The sequence below is a fragment of the Prinia subflava genome, chromosome 3 (genome assembly GCF_021018805.1).
Source record: "Prinia subflava isolate CZ2003 ecotype Zambia chromosome 3, Cam_Psub_1.2, whole genome shotgun sequence".
Lineage (NCBI taxonomy): Eukaryota > Metazoa > Chordata > Aves > Passeriformes > Cisticolidae > Prinia > Prinia subflava.
The window spans coordinates 85,165,750-85,184,613 of record NC_086249.1 but is presented as its reverse complement, the minus strand read 5'-3'; the positions used below and the strand labels follow the sequence as shown (position 1 = coordinate 85,184,613).

The window sequence follows — 18,864 nt, the reverse complement described above, 5'->3', positions numbered from 1 at the left end:
GAAATTTCAGTTCAGTTATATCACCGTAGCTGAAAAAAGCACAGACAATTACAAATTTCTCTCTATTTCACGAAGTAAAATAAAATTTAAGGTGTTTTTACAGTACAGCAGCTTACTGTATTTTAGGAATATTTTATTCTAATAAACATTGGCATAAAATATTTAATAACAATTTTTGCATGATTCAACTTTAAAATTATTTTAGTCTTTGAATGTACAGTAAAATGTTATCAAAATTCTCAAGATAAGTGCAACCCATTGATGGTTATAAATAATTTAGCAATTTCTTTAACTAATTTAATTTGCTAAGAAGTATGGTCTGACCTGCAATAATTTTGAAAAATATTTCTCTAATTTAAAATTAAAAAGCTTTTAAAATGAGACCCCTATCTGATTTTTAAAAATGAATTCCTATAATCAAATCCTCCTGTCAATGACTGATTTAAGCAGGAAGAATATCTTCAGTTAGGTATTAACTGAGTTTCCTCAGCATGCTAAAAATATCATGGGTCCTCTTGAAGTCAATTTTTCAAGTACTTTACCTCTTATGAAGGCAAGATTATTCCCTTACTTTTCAGATGATAAAATTAAATTAAACTTTTTTGAGGAGGATATTCTCTTTGTTATTATGGAAAATGTTATTGAAACATTTTAGACTTTTTAATGCATTCTACCCTCTTCATTTTCCCATCTCGCTGGAAAAGCATAACAGTAGGACTATTATTGTTGAAGCGTTTGGCATTTGTCTTGCAAACAATAGCAGGTGTTTAATTATGCATTTCAAAAAGACCATTGAAAATTTCCCAGCATAGGTGAGCAGGTCACACCATTAGAAAGATGCTTTTAGGGAAACCTGCACATATTGTTTTTCTTTTCTGACTTACTGCATTATACTTACTGAAGAAACAAAATATAAAAAGGAAAATATGAAGTCAACTTTTTTAAGAACTAAAAGCAAATAATTGAAAATATTTTCTTCCTGCAAAATGTTCAGCAGAAAAATTTGTTATTCATAGGATTCTGAATTTTTCATTACAAGTCATCTGATTTGAATAGAACTATATAAATGTAAATTAAATAGTTACTTTTAAATGAAAGAGACCTTCCCTTGACAAAATTTAATGTATTAACCATATAGAAATTTTTAGGAAGGTACAGGAGCAGTTGGTTTGGTCCAGAAGCAGCACAGAGTAGGCATTAAGAAATTATTAAAGGCAGATTCCATTAACAATCATAATAACCTTGGAAAATACAGAGAATAATAACATCTTTCACTGTCATCCATATTAATGAAAAAGAAGGCTATGAAATATCCAAAGTAACTATGTAATTTTAGATACAACATAGTAAACACATTGTTCTTTTAAATTGGATAGAAATGTTTTTAAGCCTCTGAACACTTTGTGGAGCACTGTCTACATGTGTTGAAGTTCAATGTCATGTCACATCACAAGGGGAGCACTTCCCAGCTAGGTAGGTAAGTATTCATCTGACTGTGCAATGTACTTTTCTTCAGAAACTTGAGATGAAAAATTGGAATCTTCTTTATGTTTATGAATGGCTGAAGTTGCAATTTACAATAATGACTCAATTTATAATGTCGTTGTACATAAGGCAGGCACACATTCAGAAAACTTATGTTAGTATACTAATCGTTCTTTCTTTGAAGAGTGTCAGGTAATAAAAGCTATGTTTCTTTTTTGAAGGAACCTTTGCGGTACCTTGGGTTTGGTCCTAAAAGTTAGAACTTGAGAATTTTAAAACACATCCATAGTTCTATTTTCAGAGAGTGAAGAAGTTCTGAAGTTCTCATTGTCAAACAATAGCCTACAGGAAGACTTCAAAACTGAGTGCTAATGAATTTTCAGTTATTGCAGGGATGGGTCTCAAGCTCTAGGTTCAGGAAGCAGAGAAGCCTACAGAAATTCAAGGCAGCAAGAAGCAAGTAAAGGGATGTATTATTTTTTTCCAGGTTACAGCAGGTAGCAGGCAGCAGCTTCAAAAGACTGAGAAAAAAATACTGAAAACTTGATAAAAACAAAAGCCATTTTTCACAGCTAAGAGGAACAATAATAAAGTCAAGACTATTTTGGCCTTTGATTTAATTCCATTTTTCTTTCTATTGTATTTTAGATACTTTAAAGTTCAGGTAAAATTCATATAAAATCATACTAAAGCATATATAAATCTAAATTAGTTCATTCATATGATTGCATATATGGTATTTGAATTTAAATATTGAGAAAAATATCTAACAAAGTATCTTATTGAGAAATTGTAAAAAAATTATTTTTCAATTTTGCTTCTTCTGGTAAGAACATTAAAAGTCATCTAACCAAAATCTACTACCTGATCTTAACTGGAAATTGGCTGTAGGTAATTTGTGGTGCTTTAATTTTATTACAGATTTTAAAGAAAAAGTATCAATTGGTGGATGAATGCCCAACAGCCAGTATAATCTCTACTGGTTTCTTTCCAAGTTTATCAGAATAGAAAATGTTTCTGAGTAACATTATGTGCAGTATTTGGCAAGCATCTATTTGAAACAAGTTTCATTACAGCATTCATGTAATTAAATGCACTTTCATGGGGCACATAGTAAATATTAATCAGCAAGAGCCATTAAAAATGATGCAACATGTGTCAATTATGGTTGCTGTGAAAACTATGTTTGCATCACATTATAGTACATTTCAAAGTTTTTTTCTCTCTTTTATTTGTTATTTTTTCTCAAACTGAAATTTTGTTTCTCCTAGTGGTATTTTACCTCTTTTTGAACACAATTTCCTTCAATTTTTCCTTGCGTGCAGTGCAACTTACTCATTTCTGATAGCTGCTCTCTAGATGGATTTTTGTGTAGTTGTAGATGCACCTACAAAATGAGTGTATTTCTGCTAAAGAAGAATGGAGGATATTTTCAATTGCTTTTTGAGGTTATCAAAAGAACATTTGGATGCAAAATGAAAAAATGAATCTCTGTAGGCTCAGTTCTGGAAAAATGTCTCAAATTTATTATGAATGTGAACACTACATATTTGGATCAGCAAGTCAACACCATTAAGCTAATAAAAATGTTTTGAAGAATTTTCAAAACTGAGAAGAAATGAAAAAAATTATTTTACACACTACTGAAATTAGAGGTCTGACAAAGAATTGTGTATGAAATTATCTTGATAGTCTAACTCCTCTTAGATAGAGGCATAAAAAATGGGTTTGTCTACAATGTTGAAACTTTAATGGATATTGTTTAATTCCAGCTCCAAAATCCTGTTCATATTTATTGAGGTTACAGCTAGTGGCATGTGAAAAGCACTTATTTATACACACAGATTTGAAAAATTTAAACATAATTCTACTAATTTTAATTTCTGCCAGTCAGATGCTGGAAAATATTGCCCATGGGAAGCTCCTTAACTGGATTTTTTCATCTTCTGACCAGTAACACAAACACATGTAGGCACCCTCTAAAACCCTTTGCTCTGAGAAAATGAAAGGATGTGATTTCTTTCACAGAGACATACAGTCTGTGATACAAAGACTCAATTCAGGAAGCTTAAATTGGACATTGACTTCTTGATTTCATTAAAAATTAGGTTTTGTGTTGGAGAGGTTGCAAACCAAAGAGATCTCCTCTTGAAGGAAGAAGTCATGCAGATGAAGCAGAGTGACCAGCAAACAGGTGGAATCCATTCCTAAAACCCTCTGTGAAGGTCATGGGAGTGGGGCAGAGTTCATGCCTTTTCACCATCTTATAGGTTTGCATGTTTTACCTGGTATGTTCAAACTTGTTCGTTTTGTTCTCTGTAATAGTCTGTACTGAGATCCGAATGTAAAAGCTGCACATGAAAACTTACATGCTATTCATAGCAAGGATTGTCTTGACTGTAGCAAAATCCAACAATATGCTTAAAAGCCACACAGTGCAGACAAGCATATTCTTAAATACTACATAGCATTAGGCATATAGAAGGCAGAGTAACAGATATTCAGATACAAATTAATAATAATAACAGCAACACTAACAATCATAATAAATTTCTCTGCCAAGGAAACCATGTTCTACATAAAAAAATTGCCAGTGGAGCAACTAGTATGATGGCAACTGGAGGCAACTAATTCCTATTCTTATTGCAACAGATCTGTGAAAATTTTATCAGGATTATCTTACAGAGATCTACAGTGCAGCCTAATAGTAAAATGGAAAACATATCTCTCTTTTTGTTTTACCATCCAAATCTGAAGACACTTAGTATTTATGAACGTTTCATTTTATTTAAAAATAATTATATCATTTCCCATATGAGAATCTGCACATTTCTCAAATCTTCTCTGACTAATGAAATGAGGATATTAAGACTACTATAATGCTGGTGAACTTGCTTTAAGACAGAATATCAAAAAAGGCAGATCTTCTGATTTCTTTGCTGAAAAGTGGTCGCTGACTGACTTCAAATTACTCTTCTTTTTTACAATGGATTGGCAGTATAGAGAGTGACAGCCTTTCAGAACATTCACATTCAGTTCTAATGGGTACAGTATCAGAATCTGCTGAGAAGCCAAATTTCCTTTTTTACCCTTCTTCTTCAAAAGAAGGCATTTTCTTTTTTTAGTTCACTGCTTGCACTTGGGCATTAACATCCATATTTCTTTTTTTTTTCTTTTCCTTTTGCCTTTTTTTTTTTTTTTGGCCTTAATTTATTTTGATAGAAGGGTAAGCCAGCTGGAAAAAATAATAAAAAAAGAAAAATAAGTCGTTAAGTCCAAAACCATGTTCCTACTTTTACACAAAATCTATGCTATTACATCAGCCTGATTAAAGCCCTCCTAGGCAACTCATATTTCATTTGCATCACATTTTACTGGATGCTTGCTTGCTTATATTAATGGCCTGTAGCTCCACCATCTCCCTTTATGAGCTTCTCAGGCTCTAAAAGTACTGCTTTCACAGCCAGCCTACATTATTCTCAGAGAAATCTGTGAAAAAAATACTTTTCCAATTGCATCGTTTATCTACTGCTGTAAATTTACACAGTGCTTTCAAAGGAAACAAAATCTTCCATCTTAGCTTCCTATAGGCAAGGGTTTGGTCTGCACTTACAAGATTTTACTTCTGTGAGTATGTCAGAGAGTGCAATCTTTTTTTAACCATTACAGCTACAGTAATAAAAAAGCTTGTAAGGTGACACTTATCCTAGTGAAACCACCCTTGAAAAAATATTCGTTGAAACACACAAACGTGAACCCTTGGATGCTTATCTGTTATCAAAGTGAATGAACTAGGTGTCTAAATATTTTAGGACTTATTTAGCATTTCCCCTGAGCAGTGGTCCTAAATATCACTGGATTTTCTGCCTAAGTTTTATGTCTGGAAACATATGAAACAAAGCTGCTCAAAAAAGAAATCTAAGATCCTAAAGGCCAAATAGCAGAAGAAAATGGACACTGACAAATAAAGAAAAAAAGTTAAAGGAAACTTCTGTTTGGCTTTCAGTCTTGTGTGATGTACTTCCATTTCCCTTTCCAGTATACTCTTTCCAGTGCACTGAATGTTGGTATTCCAGGCCTATTTTGTCTCCCACTTCCATTTATTCACTATACTTCACATGTTTTATCAACACTCCTGCTTATTCAACTGCTGCCTCATTCTGAAAACTCAAATTTTCAGTCACTGTCACCTCCCTTTTATAACCTGGCCCTAAAATACACACTAAATGTACCAAAATTGTGCTGAAACTACAATGTAAAAGCAGCATTTGGGTTGTTTGTCCACTTACAATGAAAACGACCAGCCATTTACCTGCATCTGTGCTGTTTGACATGTGCTTATCACCACCTTTTCCACTACACTTTGTGGGCAGACCACTGCCATCATAGGGAGTGGTGAAAACAAGTGGCAGTAAGTGTGCTGAGGGGAGCAGTACCTGCCCTTTAGCCCTTTCTGAGTGTGCAGTCCCACAGATTCCTCAGCATGGAAGTGGCAGGCAGTGTCAGCTGGCTATGTCCTGCCTCCCACAGCAGTGTAGGATTTGATCAGGAACATGAGGACTTTGTCAGCCCCGTAACAGCACTGTGGGGAGAAAAGTACATTGCAACCAATGGATATTTGCAGAAATTCATGTCCTTCTCTAGAGCAGAAGGAGGTTGGTAGGGCCATTATGACATAGGAAATAATATTTCTCTCCCAGAAACTCTCCAAACATAAATAGAAAATACTCAAAATTTACCAGAACATATGCTTAATTACATATTAGTGTCTTAACCTCTGATGTTTTACTATCCAAGGAAAGCATCACTTCTCCTTTCATATTTTATGTGAAGCATCTAGAAGAGTACTGTAAAATCATAAAAATAGTGAATTGCTTTCCATAGTTGGATAAGAAAATATTATTTGCTATTCTGTGTTATGTGGTATTCAGTACCACGCCAATATGCAGCATTATTCATCATACATGTATTTGATATTTAGAAGTTCTTCTTACCTCCACTGAGAAAAGAAGAGCAGTTGCCACATTTGAAATTTAAAAGCTTTATTTTAGCAATGATACTACTTTGCATGTATACATGCTCCAGGAGTCATATTATGTTCTTAAAATAAGTTTTAACAGCAGCTTAGACTTACTTGTAGAAGGAACTGGGCAAACTGTTCACAGTGTATAATACACTTGGCATGTATAATCTTTTATTTATAAATTGTCTCTGAGCAGCATTTGATTTATTTCCATACTCAGAATTGCTCAACTATAGCTTGACCCACTGCCAGCTTCTGAATTACTCTTATAAAATCCGTGTCATTTTCTTTTATGCATGATATAATCCATACCGAGATCACATGGCATTATTTCTTCTCCCTCAGCGGATAGCCACAGCCAGTTAAAAGAAAAAAAAATGTTTTATCTTTATAACAAAGACTAGATTCACTGGAATCACAAAATAGCAGATTGTCAGAGGGTGGAGGAGATTAAGGGGGGGACATGTCCATCCCCCTTGTTCATGTAGGACCACCTGGAACCATTTACAAAGTTGTAAAACTCTTATGACTGTGGTATTTTTTAGCTCATTTTCTAGAGTCAATTAATTTTTTCCCCTAATTCTTACTCATTTGCAGTACGGCTTTACAAATGAAAGTACTGAAAAAGTTGCTATTTTATTTCTGGTTTTATTATATGCTAAGATTTTCTTTGGTTTATAATCATTAGTTAACATGTTTTAGGAAAAAAATATAATAACAGAAAGGATGAATGACTTTTGCTTAATATTGCATAAATTCTCTTTAGAAGATGTCCATTGTGATTTAATAAATGTGGGATTATTTTTATATATTTTTTTCTTTATACTCCCCAATTTAGCTACTTCAAAACAAGAGCACCATATTTTTAAGCAATGTGAAACAAACTACACATTATTTCTTGTATGTTGGATTCATAGTAAAATAAATTAAAACCTTGAATAAATAGTTTTCAATAAGCTTGGAGAATATTGGTAAACTTTCTGTTATATGGGAAACAGACTCCAAGATGACAGTAAGAAAATTTATTTTCAATTTTAAAAATTCAATTAGCATATGTTCAGTAATTTCCTGAGAGACATCATAGCAATCTAGTTATTCTGAATTGGTTTTACACAGTTGCTTTCTCTGTCTGGAAAGTTTGATGAGATGTACATTTAGCAGCTACTGTATTCCAATAGCAAGTGTCAACAACTGTACTGCAGAAGCAGGATCATGTATTGGGGTAAAAATTCCTGAATGTGGTTACACAACTAAATAAAATATGATGTCCTATAGCTACATTATTACAAGGTCCAGACTTGTATCTCTTTCTTAACCATGGGAGGTTTCGCTTTTTGTTTTCCATGAGCTGTTACTGCTTCCCTTTTCCTCGTCCTTAATAAAGACACATAAGTCACTTGAGATCGGGTTTTTTTTCTTTAGCACTCCCCAATAGAATAATCCATGGGAAGAAAAAAAAATCTAAGAAAATCACACAATTCTACTTTGAGTGGATGACATTTTCAAAATGTGCAAAAAAAAAAAAAATACAGAAACTTTTTATTTTTTTAAAGCTAATCTTTTCCAAGCTCTGAAAACATTCTTTCTGATAAATATTCAAGCACTGAAGGAAAGTTAGCTCTTAGTCAAATAATCTTACGGCATTTTGGAGCCAACAAGGTAGAGCTGCTTGGAAGTCATGGGTTAGAGAGTCAGTTTGATTGATCTGGCAGGGTTTCTGGATATATCTTTAAATTAATAAAAATGAAATGTCTCTGACTTATTGCATATTTGCAATGAAGTTTTCCTGTAGCAGCAACTGCCCTTGTGTATGCCACTTACTCTGCTTTAATAGGCCTTTTTTTTATATAGCTGACAGGTTGAGAAATGGGAGGTTTATTTCTGTTGTTTTATGTTTCTGCTTTTGTTTGTGGTTTATATAAATCTGGAGGAAACAGCATAGTGTTTGTATTGCTTCTATAATGTTAGGAAGCCATTCACTCTTACTTTCCAAGTTTCAGAAGGGTGCCCATTAAAGAAAAATCAAAGACGGTGGAAAAGGTCAGTCTTTCAAAATGTAAATGCAGGTGCAAACCTCATGCTGTTAGCCATCAGTCATATTGATTTCAAAAATGCAGTTCAGTTTCAGTGTTGTGCTTTAATAATTTTGACTTTGACAGACAGTTGAGATTGATTTAATGTAGTTATTCACCACGTAGAAGGCAGACTACAAGCACGTTTATTTGCTCTTCATGTACAAGTTTTTTGATATGAGCTGATGTAATCATGCTGCCAGTTCCAAGTCTTCTGCTTGTTGCCTTGGCAGCCAAAAAAAAAAAAAAGACACCCAAGGTTTCTTCTTACAATTAGGAAATTTTACCAGCCCAATCTCTAAACTGGTAAGGTGGAAAAACTAATTAATTTCATACAGTATTCTTAATAAATGAAACTTACTGAGGGAGTGCAATGTTGTGGAAAGAGATACTTGGTATAAAACTCTCAACTAAAAAAACCACTAAGACAGAACACCACCTACCACCTTTTAGACTGCAATAAAGTAGGCTAGAATATATATTTAATATCTCAAAATTTCACCAACAACCTTGGTATTTATCAACTTTGTCCTTGCACCGAGTCATGATTCAGAAGATATATAAAACATACAAAAGTTTCTTTAGGATAGCCCACTTATATCTAACTCAGCTTTGTTAAAATTGGTTCAGTAGCAAAAACACCACATAAATGTTAATTGTTAATTTTCCTTTCTTTCTGCAGCACTTCTTTGAAATCCAAAGTAACAAATTTGCCTTAAAAATGCACTACAATCAACATTAGGAAAAAAAAGGAATATAGTGATAAGAATTTAATAATTTTAAAGGGTATTTATTTTCTGCACATTTTGTCAGTTTGAAGTTCTATACAATTACCTCAAGAGGATTTTCCCACTGTGTGAGTCCATCCAACCTTGTCTTGAACACTTTTAGGGATGGGACACCCACAACTTAACCATTATAATGAACTTAACTGTTCTCTAGACAGTTCTAAATATCTTCATATGCTTCTTTGTGTTGGGAACTCATAAATTCAGCCAGATTGGTCCAGTTTGCCATCAGACCAGATCCCTAGAAGGTTCTTCAAAGGGACAAATTATCTGTGCCTTATGATGCGTTTTCCTAACAATCAATACCAATACTTTTTCCTGGAAAACTCTAGAGCCATCTTCTTCTCATTCAGTAGCAATTGGGGAAACACAATAGTATTGAAAAATTTGAACATAACTGATATCTAGATCATAATCTTAAGATTCCCTCTAACTTTTTCATAAAACCAACTTTGTAACTAGAGTATATCATTCATAAACTCAATCAGCAGAAACCAAAGCATGTGTTTGTTAATTTTGGTTCATCAGTCTTTCTCAGCTCTTAAACATGAACTTGTGACTGTTAATTGAATTCTACTGTTATTAATGCTACTATGTTTAGATGAGGTATAAATACAATACAGAAAGATTTTATTTTAATGTAGATTTTTTTTAAGGTTTAATAAAGACAAAAATACATTAAATTTCTCATAATTGGAATGGTGGAAAATTGTATTTCCCTGGTTTAGATGCATTAGCCTTCAGACCTTTCTTCTGTTTTCTCTCAATAGTCCATTATTCTAAGCTGTCCTACCTTCAGGATTCTTTCAGGAGAGATCTCTTAATATCTTGCTATCTTCTGCCAATGAAGAATAACAATCTGTTCAGTGTCTGTAGTGGAAAAGGAGCCCAGCTAAAAAATAGATAAGATTGCAAAAGAAATACACAACAGGAGGAAGCACTTTAAAATTTTAAGTGGCAAGAATGTTCAAAAGAGAAGTAAAATCTTGTCCTGTGCTATCCATCTTAATTCTGTGTGAATTTCTTGTGGCAAAATATGTTTTCAGATATTGCCTTTGGTTCCAAAGTGAAATAAAGGTAACAATTTCAAGCTAATTTAAATTCACATTGTGTATTTTTTACTTGCCATGGTTTAACCCTGGGGTCCAGAGCTCAGTACCACCCAGACACTTGCTTCCTTCTGGTAGAATCAGGAAGAGAATCAGAACGGTCAAAACAAAAAGCCTTGGGGATTAAGATAAGGATAGGTTAATAGGTAAACCAAAAAGCTGCCAAAACAATGCAAAACAAGGAACTCATACACTGCTTCCCATCCACAGAGATTTTTGGCCATCTCCAGGAAAGCTGGGCTCTATCACACACAGCAGTTACTCGGTGAGACAAATGCCATGAAGTGTGTACTCTATTTTCTTATTTTTTCTCCATTTTGCAATGATGAGCACAATGTTATAAGGTATGGAAAGTGGAGTAAATGGTTCCTGCTGTGTGCATCCCCAGTCTACTCATTGACAGGGTATCATGAGAGGCAAGAAAGAATCATACAATCATAGAATGCTTTGAGTTGGAGGGAACCTTAAAGATCATCTAGTTCCAATTTCCCTACCAAGGGCAGGGACACCTTCCACTAGACCAGGCTGCTCTGAGCTCCATCCAAGCTGGCCTTGAACACTGCTAGGCATGAGGTATCCACACATTTTCTAGCAAACCAGTTCCAGCATCTCACCATGCTCACAGTAAAGAATTTATTTCTCATCGCCAATCTAAACCTACCCTCTTTCAATTTAAAGCCATCATATTTGGTTCTGTCACTGCACACCTTCATAAAAAGTTGCTCTTTAACTATCTAGTAGGCTTCCCTAAGGTATTGAAATAAGATCTTTAGGTGTTGTTAAAAGGCCTCCCTGGACCGTTCTTTGGGCTGAAAGACCTCGACATTGTGCAAGAACTTTCCAGCAGTAGCTAAATCATCCCGATGCTTTCAACAATATTTTCATCACAAATTTGCAACATGTGCTCTGTGGAGAAGTTGAACTCTATCCCAGACATCAGTAGATTAGGTGTTGGGATTTTTTTAAAATAAATTAGTTCTTCTGGTAAAACAGTGCATGTAAAGTTGTCTTAAATTAGACAGCACTGTGTTAAGGAGTAGGAAATATATTTCTAGTAGTCAGGCTGTTCCCTTAAAAAAATCCAAGAAAAGAAAGCATAGCAAAATAAACAAACCAAACCAAACCAAAAAACCCCTAATCATCTCAAAAAACACAAAAAAGAACAAAAAACCCCCACTCCCCCCAAAAAACAAACCCAAACAAAAACCCCACCAAAACAAACAAACAACAACAAAAAATCCAAACAGAAGAAATACAAAGAAAATGGAGAAAACATCATTATTTTCATTCCCAATCATAGAGACCTACTTCAGGCTCATATGAATTTCTGGCATTTTGCTGATTTCAACAGACTTTGCATAGCTTATTCGCAGGTCATTCTTGAAAAAGTCTTCTAAAATTAAACATTAGTCTTTTGCATACCTAATCACAGAATTATCTTCTGAAAGGTAAAAAAGAAAATACCACCACAGACGTTCTGAAACCAGAGGAGGGCTAAACACTGACATTTCATTCATGAGATTAATCTTTTTCACTCTTATTCCAATATCTATATAGTTTTCAAAGCAAATAATGATGGAATGAACATAAAGATGGAACAGAAATACCACGGAAATATACTGCTACTGTCATGTTAACTCTACTGAAAAACATTTCTAGAGACAAAAGGTCATCGTTTTATCTATGACATAATGGAATGCATCTATTTAGATAGCCCTTAAAGGGAAAAAGGCCAAATGAACAAGAGAACAAAAAACCTTACCAAAAGCAAAAATCATTTATCTAGCACATTATGCAAAGTGCTAGGCACTCACAGATTTCTAGTTTGGTTTTGTCATCCTTTTACAAGACAGTCAAGTGCAATTTTTTGGTTGTTTTTGTTTTTGAACTTCTGTTCAACTTCCAGCAGAAAATCAAAAAGCTTTGTGAAATGTTGTTATGATTCAGGTACAACTAGTAACTTTGACCCTTTTGCTCACCCTCACACAATCACTTTAGCTGGAGGACATTTTTGGTTGGCTTCTAGTAAGAAACTATATTCATAAAAAAAAAGAACATAAGATTGAATTGTGTAATAAAAAGGAGAATCTCCTAAAAGTGTCTAAATGAAATCTAGTGAAAGTGTTCTGACACTAACTACAGCAATATGAAAGCAGTAGTATTTTTTAACAACAATAACCCCATACATATATATATAGCTACAGATAATATGGAATTGCTTCAGAAATAATTTGATGCAGTGAAACACACATTTACATGTTCAGTGTACATTATGAATCCTTGCTGTCTTGCTCCAACAGAAGTGTCTATGATGAGAATACTTTTTGCTGTCTGGAAGGGAGTATTATGAAAACATTTTAGCTGGTCTGCCTAAGATGCCTAGCTAAAAAGAGACAAAATTCAGCTTCAGAAATTAATTTTTCTTCTTCTTATCAAGGGAACTTAATTAACAAAGTATCTGTTAGTTAGTAGACCCTCTATTTGGTCAGATAAATCTTACAGTCTTCTTGAATATCAGTGTTTTAGGAGAGCATGTTCTACATAGGATCATGTGGAAATTGCTATCAAAGAGAGCACTTTGAAAACAGCACTCTCTTTTAAAAAGTTACAAATTTTGGTTTAGAGTGAATAATACAAAATCTGACCTTTAAATTTTAAGGGAAAATATTTAGGTGTGTTTTGTTTTAACTGAGATGAAAACCACACATTCATGGCAGAGTTACCTCAGCATAAATTAAGCAAGTCATACCATTAAACAGATAATTATCTGTAGCTAACCAGAGAGATGCACAGAGAGACAGATGCAGAGAGAGACAGAGGAACAAACTACAAAACTTCCTGTGTTTTTGGTGACATGGAGTGGGAAATTTTTTTCTAGAGTAAACGTACTACAACATAGAGAATCAAACTGCAGTAGTATTAATTACATATACAAGGCAATAGTGAAGCTGCATCTGAAAATCCATGGCTTTTCTTATTCCCACACATTCCAGAAAGTCTGAAATGCCTGCAGAGAAATTCAGCAAAAGTAGTCAGCGAAAAAATAGAAAAAGAAATCAAAAAGGATGTAAGTTTTGATGTTAGAGAAATGATAGTGAAGAGGAAATATGATATCTCTTATCTGAAATACCAAGAACGGGCAAAAATAATGTGAAATTAAAATCGGAGTAGATGTGCACGACATTCAGCATCTAGGAACAAGTGGAAAAATATTTAGTTTGACAAATTTAAGTTTGCCACTAGATTTCTAATCTTTAATTGTGTTTAATATCACTCCATGCAGGCACAGTGAAGCCATAAAGGTAGAGTTTAAAATAAGTTTATGACAGAAATTTAACATTTTTTCTATTTTGCAATACAAACAACTGTATCAGAATTATTTATTGATTAAGTAAAAGAAATGATAGTTCCATAGAATCTCTGAGATTTTCTTATGAAATCTCAATTTTCTGTCAGCTTAGACTGGCAGTTGCAACTGATTTTTTCTTTCTTTTCCAAATTATTTTAAAGATAATTGTGATTATATTAGGGCACTAGAAGTGATGCAGAGGGTAGGAAAACATACATATTAACTATCATAAAACACAGGGAAGCAGTAAGGCAATGTTTTGAATAAATGCATAACAGTTTTACAAAACTAATTTGAATATGTATATAGATATAGTATTCCAGAGACTCAAAGCAGCTTATAGACAGAGCACAATTACTTTAAGTTGGGTGCCACCAATTTTATTTAATTAAATTTTAGTTTATTAGCTTTTCAGGTCCTTCAGTTATCTAGTTATTTTTAACTCTGCTTTCATTTGATAGAAACTTAATTTTGAATGTTTAAAACATGTCCAATTACAATCATATAAACACAAGTTCAAATTCATTATTTTCACATTAACAGCTTGTTCACATTGTATAAAGTTAAAATGATTTTCCAGAATTTTAAAATAACTTCCAGCTAAGAATACAAGCAGGCAATATTTTTGCAATTAGCAACATAAAAATTAGGCAACATTCTAGAGCTGTTAAGATCCTCAGTTTTCTTTTATACTCCATGTAAAAAATTTCTGAGTCATCTGTTATAATACTTTCCACAGATGACTTGATTGAGTCTTTCCACTGAGATCACTAGAATTGTTTACAAAAAAAAGAGACCATCAGTACCTCATGATAGCAAAATCCTTAAGTGTATGGGAACTGAATTTTACTAAATAAGTGACATACCACTATGCTTCCATTTGTTGGGAAGTACGTGGCAGTACAGCAGAAAAAATACATAAAGATTTTTCTTCAGTCATTATTGTAGTGATTTCAAATGAATTGATAGAAAGATCTGAACTAACATATTAAAAAATGAATGTATGCATTGTAAGTCATGTACATATTATTTTGCTATTGCTGAATTCTTATTTCACTTAATAAACCAGAAGTTGTCAGCAGTCCATAAATGAAAAGTGCTTATTGTCTTAGCTCATGGCCACAGTGCTCAGTGTAGCTATTGGGAAAGCTCTGTCAGTGAAGAGTGGAAAGTGAGGAATGGTGGGTATGTAGATATTTTACATGCAAAGTGAGTAGCTAAAGGTAAGCCAGGCAGCTAATCAAACATCTTTAAAGCCTGCATTTTATCTGATTGAGTCAACATTCATAGAAAAGAGTTTGGCAGGTGAAAATTAGGGAGAATAGCTAGCTGTCCAAAGAAAATTGCTTTTTCAATTCCCTGTAAATTGTTGTGCTCTAGAACAGTATTAGAAGCAGACATTCAGGCTGAATATAAAAGAGGTTTGAGTCTTTAAAAAAGGACAAGAAAGTGAGTGGGAAAAGAAGAGTCTTCATACACTATTATTGTATAGTACCGATTCTCAAGAAAAACACTACAGAAATAAGACATATAATATACACTGAATATACCAGTTGTACAAGTGTGAGTAGTATAACATGTAGGTCTTTTCTTTAAAATAAATTTCTCCAGGTTGCAGATTACTGCATATGCCTACTTGTACCTTTATTTGCACAACCCATGTGGTTAACTTGACCAACAAACTTTACTGCATGAATGCATTTCTATGAAGTTTGTTGGACAATACACACCTGTCCAAATTATCATACTTTTTCCTCAGGTGCAGAAATCACCAAAGATTCAGTAAGTAAATTGCTCTATAAGGGTTTGTATCAACTGACTATCTAACTTCATCATATACCTAGACTGAGAATACTCTTAGGAAAAGGCTTGAGAAACCTTTTTTGTTTTCTTTTTCTTTTCTTAGTTCTGGAACACCAGGTAAAGGTCAAAGACAAAATAAGAAATTGAACATAGAAACTGCTATGCTGTAACTGTAATGAGTCGGTAGTTCAGAAGTCAGTGATGTAGCTAACTGTGTATTTGACAGCCTTCTGAATTTTTAGCTGAAATGACCATGTACCTGTTTACAGTTTGGCAGTTCTGGGAGAATTTCTGTCAGAAAAAGAAAGCTGTTACAATTTCTCTTCCATCTACCAATATAATCATACCTTTGGAAACAGTTAAAGACATCCAGCTATACATTTTGCTTCATCAAAATTGAAATGACAGACAGGAAATAATAGAAAATTTTAAGTAATTGTCTCCCATCTATAAAACATATATCAAGTCTGTGCACTGACATAAATAAATTTGGACCTATTTCAATGAAGATAGTCATCTGTCTGATAGAGTTGAAAAAAAGTGGGGGCAATTTTTGCCTCAGTCTTCAACTATACTGACAGACAAGTGTGGTTCCACAGTGAGCAAACAGCAGCTTTCCTTTTGTAGGCACTGAAATTGTAAGGGAGAAGCTTTATCAGCTGAATCTTCACAATACCATAGGGCACAAGGGGATTAATGCCACAGTGCTAAGGGTGTGGAGCTAGTGGATGTTAAGGCTAAACCCCTCCCAATCATCTATCAAAGTTCCTGGGGCCCTGGGTAAGCCCCTGCAAACTGGAAGACAGTCAGTGTTACTCCAATACACAAAAAAAGCATGAGGGAAGACCCAGGTAACTATAAAAACAGGTCTATATATTTTCTGGGAAAATTATGGACTGTATTAAACTGGATGCTACTGAAAGTCATTTAAATAATAATGCAATCACCAGGCACAGTCAATGAGGGTTCCAAAGGGGAAAGTCCTTTTTAAATAATTTGAGACCCTTCCATGATAAAGTCACCCACCTTACTAAATGGGATGGAGGGAAGACAGTGGATGTAGTTTCTCTGGATTTTAGTAAGATTTTTGATACTGTTCCTTTCATCATCCTTCTGGAGAAGTTATCCAAGAGTAGGACGAGCAGGTTCACCAGGCACTGGATGAAGATTAGAGGAAGGTCAGGGCTCGAGGGGTTGTAGGGAATGGAACCACACCTGGCTGGTCTAGTGGAAAGTGTCCCTCTCCTTGTGACAGGGAAGTTGGAATTGGATGATCTTTACGGTCTCTTTCAACACAAGACATTGCATGATTCTACCACAATTCTCCTTTCACCACATTCTACTAAATAAGGTTGGATGTGAAAGTTTCGGTTGTTGAACACTGTGCTCCTTTGTATGCAGGCCAGAGGAGACAGATCTTAATAAGAGGATTTTTCAAGCAGTTCTACATTCCTTGATCTGAATCCAAATTTTAAAATTAATTTAAATTTAGCTAATTTTCTCTTACACTCATTTAAGAAGTTCTCTGAGGTTTGGTTTAAATGGTTTGGGTTGGGGTTTTTTTCCCCCATTTGTTTCTTTGTGATATTTTGATGCTTAGACTGCTTTACCTCCAATGTATTACACATTAGCTTTCTGCAGCCTTTTTTTTGTCTGCATTGTAATTCTTTCTTTTTACAGTATTTCAGGGGCTGGGGTTTCCTTACTTGTTTTCAGCAAGAAGGAAACAAAATGCAAATTTTCCTTGTCTTTCTCTAACTGTCTTTTACCTATTTCACTATCTTCTAGTTAAATAAAAGAAAGGCATGTCAGAGCATATGCAAACTAGACCAAATATCTTACTGGTTGAATATCAGCTAATTGGAAGAGTTGCTCAGCTGGAATACAGTGTGAGAACAATAAATAATTGATGTATCCATTTTGTCTTTTCAGGATAACTCAGTGCAGTTGACTACATATACTAGAGTCCCTGCACATTTTCTATCTCAAAGACTGTCAAAGGATTTTACTCCACATCTAATACCAGAAATTCAAAGTCATCTTGTGAATTCTGTATGCTGAAGGGTGGTGAATGGAGTCTAAGATCTTTTTGCAGATATCTCTGTCAAAGAATGCAAAATGTAACCTCTGTCTGCTCACAAAGTAGCATTCTGCTCAAGATAAAGGATATAGCAGTGTATATAATGAGGTGAATGACACCTTGCGCCAGTCATGGAAGGGTGAATTCACCCTAGCAGAAAACAGAAAATAGAAAGAAAAAATGTCAAAGATAAGCAGGGAAACTATTTAACCTTAAAAACAGATGAGAGCTTTATTCTCTTATTATGTTTTTAAAGCACTACTGTTATAATACATTATAGATCATCAAGGCTGTTAAATCCTCTCTTACTACTCACTATTAAACATGGAATTTCAGAATTTTTGATTTATTTATTGTTTTCTAGAAATGCAAGAAACTCATTTCAAAGATAGTAAGAGGTTTAGATGATTAAACTATCAAATTCAAGCAGGAGTAAATTGAATTCAAGAAAGTTTTGATAGATTTTTCGGACAAGCATGAGGGTTCCTAGAGTTCTGTATATATATGTTCCTAGGCACAATATATATGTAAGTACATGTATAACATGTACACTCTATTCAAGCTCCCAAACAGCTCCCATCTTGTAAATATCCCAACGGTGTTCAGATTAAAATTAGTAATAAAGTTCAGGCATGATACAGAGACCAGATAATTGCTATATAATTAATTGTGTGCAGAAAATACCCAATAATTTTATGTTAGTTTTAGCATCAACTACCAGTAGATTTTTGAGGTTATGTTTACTCTTCAAATTGGATGATCATACCTCGAAATATTTTAATGTCTCACATAATATTTCAAAATTTCTATGAGCTCCAGAATGACCAGATATTTTTCATTAATTAGGACACAGAATTTGAACGATGTTGTATTAATATTACATTTATAATTCCAAGATAACTAACTATTGATGCATTTAAAGTTTTACAGAGATTTCGTAGACATTCTCAAGCCTCATTTGAGCTTGAATTTTCCACAGTTTCTCTTCCTACACTGAAGGAATTGTTCTCTCCACAGGACAACAGTCCTTGTTCCTCCAGGCTTATTGTGAAGGGAAAAAAAAACAAACAACCAAACAACAAAATCCACCAAAACAAAGCACAGTAAATGACTGTTTGTATTTTACTGAACTGCTAGTGCATTTGTGGATACTTA

General features: G+C 34.0%; 1 long non-coding RNA gene across 1 annotated transcript; it reads right to left on the bottom strand.

Annotated features, from left to right (window-relative positions):
• Positions 1 to 2,621: 2,621 nt before the first annotated feature.
• On the bottom strand, positions 2,622 to 17,846 carry LOC134548224 (uncharacterized). Its single transcript, XR_010079727.1, has 3 exons — positions 16,656 to 17,846; positions 10,162 to 10,260; positions 2,622 to 6,067 (listed from the first exon to the last, which is right to left on the bottom strand). It is a non-coding gene; the product is annotated as an uncharacterized LOC134548224 (long non-coding RNA).
• Between the last annotated feature and the right edge of the window lie 1,018 nt (positions 17,847 to 18,864).